Source organism: Notothenia rossii (genome assembly GCF_949606895.1).
Source record: "Notothenia rossii genome assembly, chromosome: 10".
NCBI classification, from domain to species: domain Eukaryota; kingdom Metazoa; phylum Chordata; class Actinopteri; order Perciformes; family Nototheniidae; genus Notothenia; species Notothenia rossii.
The window spans coordinates 2,430,552-2,437,498 of NC_136908.1; positions in this window are offsets into that span (position 1 = coordinate 2,430,552).

A 6,947-nucleotide genomic window follows, 5' to 3' on the forward strand; every position below is an offset into this window, starting at 1 on the left:
CAGCGCCGCTCCCCCTCCCTCCCGCTGAAATTATGAATGAAAAGCGTATAGTAATCATAGATAACACGGCAGGGTCCGTGACAGTTTGTTTTCATCTGATTTCAAATAAACAAAGTCTTGGCTTTCAGAATATTAAACTTGTTTCACCAGATTCAGATGATAAATACAACTTTTAAGCTTGTAAAGGCATAATTACAAGAGGCAACTTAACGTCACAGCAGGCATAACAACAGCCAGTGTTTCTTCAGAGTTTTTCCCTGGGAAACAAACACAATACACACAAACGCGTCACAGATTATTTTGCGGTATTTGAAATCATGTACGCAGCTCGCGAGGTAACTAGGAGTCTAGTGGACGGTATCAGTACTACAAGTAAAAAAACGAAAACAATTTTTCATTAATTACGTTGTTTATAAATTAATCTGAGGCCCGCAAAAAGAGGAGATGGGGGTCGCATGCGGCCCCCGGGCCGCCATTTGCCCCTCCCTGCCTTAGTTGTTATTCTGATCAAAAGTTGTGTTCAATGGCATTAAAACGATACAAACGCAGCTGAAGGTTAATCCATAGATGAATCCAATGTGTCTGTGTCACTTTGAAATGATTACTGATAATCCACACTTCCATTTTTATGTAAAAAAGGGAGATTTAATATTAGCTGCTATGATAGCCACCAGAGTGTATCGCAGCTTCCGGTTCCGGGGCATTCTGGCTGCGTATCACTCATTCACCAATGGGTAATGTTTAGATGGATTTAGGAACTTCCCCTCGATTCTATTGGCTCTAACGGTTCAAAAGAGGTGTCAATCATCAAAATCGACCAATGGGTTCCAGAGTTCCACCCAAATGACCCCAGAAGTGTTTTTTTTTTCTAAACCTCTCTAAAAAGGTCAAATGTCACTTGTTTCGCATAAATCTTGATACAGGGTACTTATTATGTGATACAGTCTGGAGTCCTAAAGCTTTTAGTCTCCGATCCCATCATTCAAGGGTGGTTTTCACTATAAGTAATGTTTTGTTTTTGGACGGACACTATAATTTAATTTTCTTTTACTGTGTTCAATCTGAATTTACTTTCAAATAAAAACATCTATATTTATTCTGACTCTTCTACATCCAACTCACAGGTGTATCATTTACCCCTTTTAGAAGTGAAGATATAGTCATTTGTTCTGGGCATGTCATTTTCGAGCCTGAGGCCTGAAAAACATCTAAAAGGACACACAATTAAAAATAAATAAGTATTATGATGAGAGTAGTGGAGACATATATTGATTTAAAATCAATGGTATCGGTGCACAAATGTTAAAATTCAAGCAGAATCTACATTACATTAATTGCATACTATTAAGATCTTGGTTTATATGCTGAAATGATTCTCTCTAATTATTGTTTTTTTTGTACCATCCTCCTTTGCAAAATTCATAAAATGCACTTCTGATTTATTCATATTTTTGTTTATCTGCATTTAGTTGCACGACCTTGTGTTGCATAAAGACGTCTAATGACCCGGGAATCCTGGAAATAATCAAAATATGTGTGACAGATACATTGCTATAACCTATGGATTAACCTTCAGCCGCGTTTTTTCTCGTTTTAATGCCATTGAACACGATTTTTGGTCAGAATATCTTGAGCATATCTCCGTGTTTTGCTACCTAAAGCTACTCGGTCTGTATTTGCTTCCCCTGTCACAAGTTCAGATCGCTCAGTGATGATCCTTATATTTCTATAATCTGTGGACTCTCAGGATTTTATCTAAGCTTGTTTGTGCAGATCCAATAAGATTATCGATCGGTATAGCTAGAGTTCTGTGCTAACGGCCTTAATATTTTTTTGCCCGTGGCTAATTCAGAGGCTCAGCGTTAGCTTTTAGGTTTAAAAAATAAATAAAAAGATCAGTTAGCTGAGTTTCTTCCCGTTACATATGAAACATTCATAGTTTATTAAATCTTAAGAAGCCCTCTGACACTTTTGCTTGCAGATGTTGATTTCGGCCCCTTCGGCAGGTCCTGGGGTCTTTTCGCCTCATTCTGAAAGAAAGAAGTGAAATGTGCCAACGTGACGGCCGTCTTGGTGTGTTTTGCGAAACGGGAGATGTAGTTCATTGAGCGGTTTCTCACACAAAAAAAAGTGTTACTTCACATTTTAGACACATTTTAATTTTTTTGACTTGCAATATTATCTTTTAAATTGACAAACATCTAATTCGTGGCACAATTCAAACAGGATCGAAAGATAATCTTTCTCTCCCCATTGACTTCAATACATAATTTTTCCAAAATAAGGTCTCATGGAGCTCCACCGGAAGGGGAGGGACTTCGCCTCTCTAGTAAATAAATACACTTTTTGTTGCACCGGTCCCCCATCTTTGTTACGGCCTGGCTCATAGGCTCAAAGACGTGGTCGAGTCCAACAGAAGAGTGAGAGGGCAGCATGGGTTGGTGTTGGCCTTTTATGTCGACGGCCCAGGTGTGGCTCATCAGGTTGATCACCTGAAACCCAAACAAGAGCCAGCAAGCAGAACACAAAGGCAGAGACCCCTAGTGGAGTGGAGGGGGTCGTAACAATATATATTAAAAATGATCATTTAGGAGGATCTGTACCAAACAAAGGTCTTTTAAGTCTGTAGAATACTGTTTGTAGGGTACTCCAGGACGTCTCTGCAGCTCAACGATACTTCTTACATCTTCACATATTTTTCACGAGTCCTTATTTGTATTTGTATTAAATGTTTAGTAAGTGTGCACCTGTTGATACTAGCATTGTCAACAAAAAAGTAAGAACCACAGAAGAGGATTACCGCACATCTCATTTCTGATTTCTGAGATTTTCAGAATTAAAGCCAGTATCGTTTCTCAGAAAATATGACTTCAATCTCACAAAAAGAAAATTCACGTCCCTGACCCTCTTACACAATCAGAAAACTAGAATGCTATTTCAGTTTTCCAAGATACTAGTTAAACTTTATGTATCCCTCACTTTAACCCTCTGGTATCACTCGATTGGACTACGCAAATTAGTCATTCGAGACAAAAATGTCCACTGCAAAAGACTTTGATAAAAACATTATATTAAAAGGTTTTTTTCACAACTTTTTTGGGTTCAATCTTTAAAGCAACTTCCGCCCTAATAGAAAATACCAAGAATGTAATAATTCTCAGAATTTTAACCCTTTAAATGCCATTTTGAAAACATGAAACCACTGTTTTTTTCATGATAAAAACAGAGAAAATTAGTTATTTTCCATAAATACATATCTGGGGACCTATTTTTATAACAGTCTTGGATATGTCAAAGATTAGCAACAAAATAGATTTTTTTGCATTATTAGTTAGTTTTCGCGCAGAATCAGATTAAACAAAAAAACTCACACATTAGTCATTCGGGACAAAAATGTCCACTTCCAAAAATTGTTATAAAATGACAACAGATTAATATTTAAAAAAACGTTTTGGGGTTAAATCTTTCAATCAAATTCAGTCCTGATAACAAATATCACTTATCAAATTATGTTCTAGATTTGAACCCTTTAACTGCCAGTTTGAAAACATGAATTTGCGTTTTCTATGAAAAACATGCACAAAAGCAGTTATTTTCCATATAATAAATGTTCGGGGGGGGGGGTCGGCTTTTTTTTATCACTGTCTTGGATATGTCAAAGATTAGCAACAACATTTATTTTGGTGGATTATTAGTTTTTGCACAGAATCAGATTAAACTAAAACCCCACACATTAGCCACTCGTGTCCCATCCACTCCCATTATAACACCATCTTTTGATCTCTCCGCCATACCGGTATAAAATCATGCATTTTGTAATGTCAGGGTTTTATATTGGAGGAAAATAGTTCAATTTGTCCTTTTTACTGTATATCACAAGATGTGACATTTTACCATTGAATTACATGGTGTTATTTAGTTTTATTCAATTCTCTTGGGTTCTCTAGCCCCTCATGCTATAATCATGTGTATTTTCTGCATTCCTGTTCATGTGTCTTCTCGCAATTATCACTGGCCCTGTGTTTCTCCTAATCGATTTCACCGGCCTGCTCTCGTCTATCCCACATGCTCCACTGAGATCCAACATCTCGTTTCAGGGGGCCTGTGGAACTGCCAGTCAGCTGTCCCTAAGGCTGACTTCATCTCTGGCTACGCTTCCCTGCAGTCTCTGGATTTCCTTGCTCTCACGGAGACCTGGATCACTCCATCCAACACATCCACCCCAGCAGCTCTCTCCACAGCATATTCCTTCTCCCATACACCCAGACCCTCTGGCAGAGGAGGTGGCACTGGTCTCCTGCTCTCTCCCAAATGGAGCTTTTCCCTCTTCAAGCTACCTAATTTCACTCCTTCTACCTTTGAATTCCATGCCGTCACAGTAACCCATCCTATACAATTAACCATTGTTGTTCTCTACCGTCCACCAGGCGCCTTGGGGGACTTCTTGGAGGAGTTAGATCATCTCCTCTCACACATCCCTGAAACTGGCCCTCCCGCTGTACTTCTCGGAGATTTCAACCTCCAGACAGGGAAGATATCTGAACTAACATCTCTGTTAACCACCTTTGCTTTCTCACTGTCTCCATCCCCACCAACTCATAAAGCTGGCAATGTCCTTGATCTCATATTCTCAAGGAACTGCTCTACTTCTAACCTCTCTGTAAACCCGCTCCACACATCCGATCACTTCTTCATTTCATTCTCTCTACCCCTTTCCAAACATAACAACCTCATCTCTTCTAACTCTGCTCCTGTCCGCCGTAACCTCCGTTCCCTCTCCCCCTCTACCTTTGCCTCATCGGTGCTCTCAGCCCTCCCTTCCTCTGACTCGTTCCAACTCCTGCCTCCAAACACTGCTGCAAAAACTCTCCTCTCTACTCTCTCATCCTCTCTGGACTCTCTCTGTCCTCTCACATCGCGGCCGGCTCGTCAGTCCCCTCCTGCTCCCTGGCTAAATGATGCACTGCGTGCTAATAGAACCATCCTTCGGGCAGCAGAGCGGAAATGGTGGAAATCCAAACACCATGACGACCTCCTAACCTATCAGGCTCTCCTCTCCTCTTTCTCTGCTTCCATCTCTCAGGCAAAAAGCACTTTCTTTCAAGATAAGATACAATCTTCCTATTCCAATCCCAAAAAACTATTTTCTATCTTCTCCACCCTCTTGGACCCTCCCAAAGCACCTCCCCCCTCCTCCCTTCTGTCAAGCGACTTTGTTAACCACTTTGAAAAAAAGGTTGATGATATTCGCTCTTCCTTTTCTGACTCACCTTTACTCACCGCTGGGTCACCAGACCCTCCCTTCACCCACACACTGACCTCCTTCTCCCCTCTCTCTCCAAGTGAGGTTCTTACCCTCGTTACCTCTGCCCGTCCTACCACCTGTTCTCTGGACCCTATCCCCTCAAACCTCCTTCAGACTATCGCTCCTGATATTCTACCATTTCTCACCCATTTCATCAACACTTCTCTAACTTCTGGTCACTTTCCAAACAGTCTCAAGGAGGCAAGAGTAAACCCTCTCCTTAAGAAACCCACTCTCAATCCGTCTGATGTTATTAACTACAGGCCCGTCTCTCTCCTCCCGTTCCTGTCTAAAACACTTGAACGCGCTGTCTTTAAACAACTCTCCTGTTATCTCCATCAGAACAACCTTCTGGATCCGCACCAGTCTGGTTTCAAGGCAGGTCACTCAACAGAAACTGCTCTCCTTGCTGTCTCTGATGAACTGCACACTGCTAAAGCAGCCTCCCTCTCCTCTGTCATCATCCTTCTGGACCTGTCTGCTGCATTCGACACGGTGAACCATCGGATCCTCCTTCGCACTCTCCAAGAACTTGGAGTTTCAGGCACTGCACTTTCCCTCCTCACCTCATACCTCAACGACCGCACCTACAGGGTTACTTGGAGAGGGTCCGAGTCCGACCCTTGTCAATTAACTACAGGGGTCCCTCAGGGCTCGGTTCTTGGTCCCCTCCTCTTCTCCCTGTACACAAACTCGCTCGGGTCTGTCATTAGCCCGCATGGTTTTTCATACCACTGCTACGCTGACGACACCCAACTAATTCTGTCCTTTCCCCGCTCAGAGACCCAGGTCGTCGCACGCATCTCTGCTTGCCTAGCAGACATCTCTCGGTGGATGTCTGCTCATCACCTCAAGCTCAACCTTGACAAGACTGAACTGCTCTTCCTTCCGGGAAAAGATTGTCCCACTCTTGACCTAACAATCAACATCGGCACCTCTGTTGTTTCCCCGACTCAGACTGCAAGGAATCTGGGTGTGGTCCTAGATAACAAATTGTCCTTCACTGCAAACATCGCTGCTACAACCCGCTGCTGCAGATACACGCTTTACAACATCAGGAGGATACGTCCCCAGCTGACCCAGACATCAGCGCAGATTCTGGTCCAGGCTCTCGTCATCTCACGCCTAGACTACTGCAACTCCCTCCTGGCTGGTCTACCTGCATGTGCCATCCGACCTCTGCAGCTCATCCAGAATGCAGCGGCTCGTCTGGTCTTCAACCTTCCCAAATTCTCCCACACCACACCGCTCCTCCGCTCCCTTCACTGGCTTCCAGTAACTGCTAGAATCCACTTCAAGACACTGGTACTTGCGTACCATGCTGTGAATGGATCTGGCCCTTCCTACATCCAGGACATGGTTAAACCGTACACCCCAGCACGTGCACTCCGCTCTGCATCAGCCAAACAGCTCGCTGCACCCGCACTGCGAGGGGGACCCAAGTTCCCGTCAGCAAAAACACGTGGGTTTGCTATCCTGGCTCCAAAATGGTGGAATGAGCTCCCCATTGAAATCAGGACAGCAGATAGCTTACACATCTTCCGACGCAAACTGAAAACTCATCTCTTTAGACTCCACTTCCAGAGATAGAATTACTAACAAAGCACTTATATACTAATAAAGGGCTGGCTTTCTAAATGCC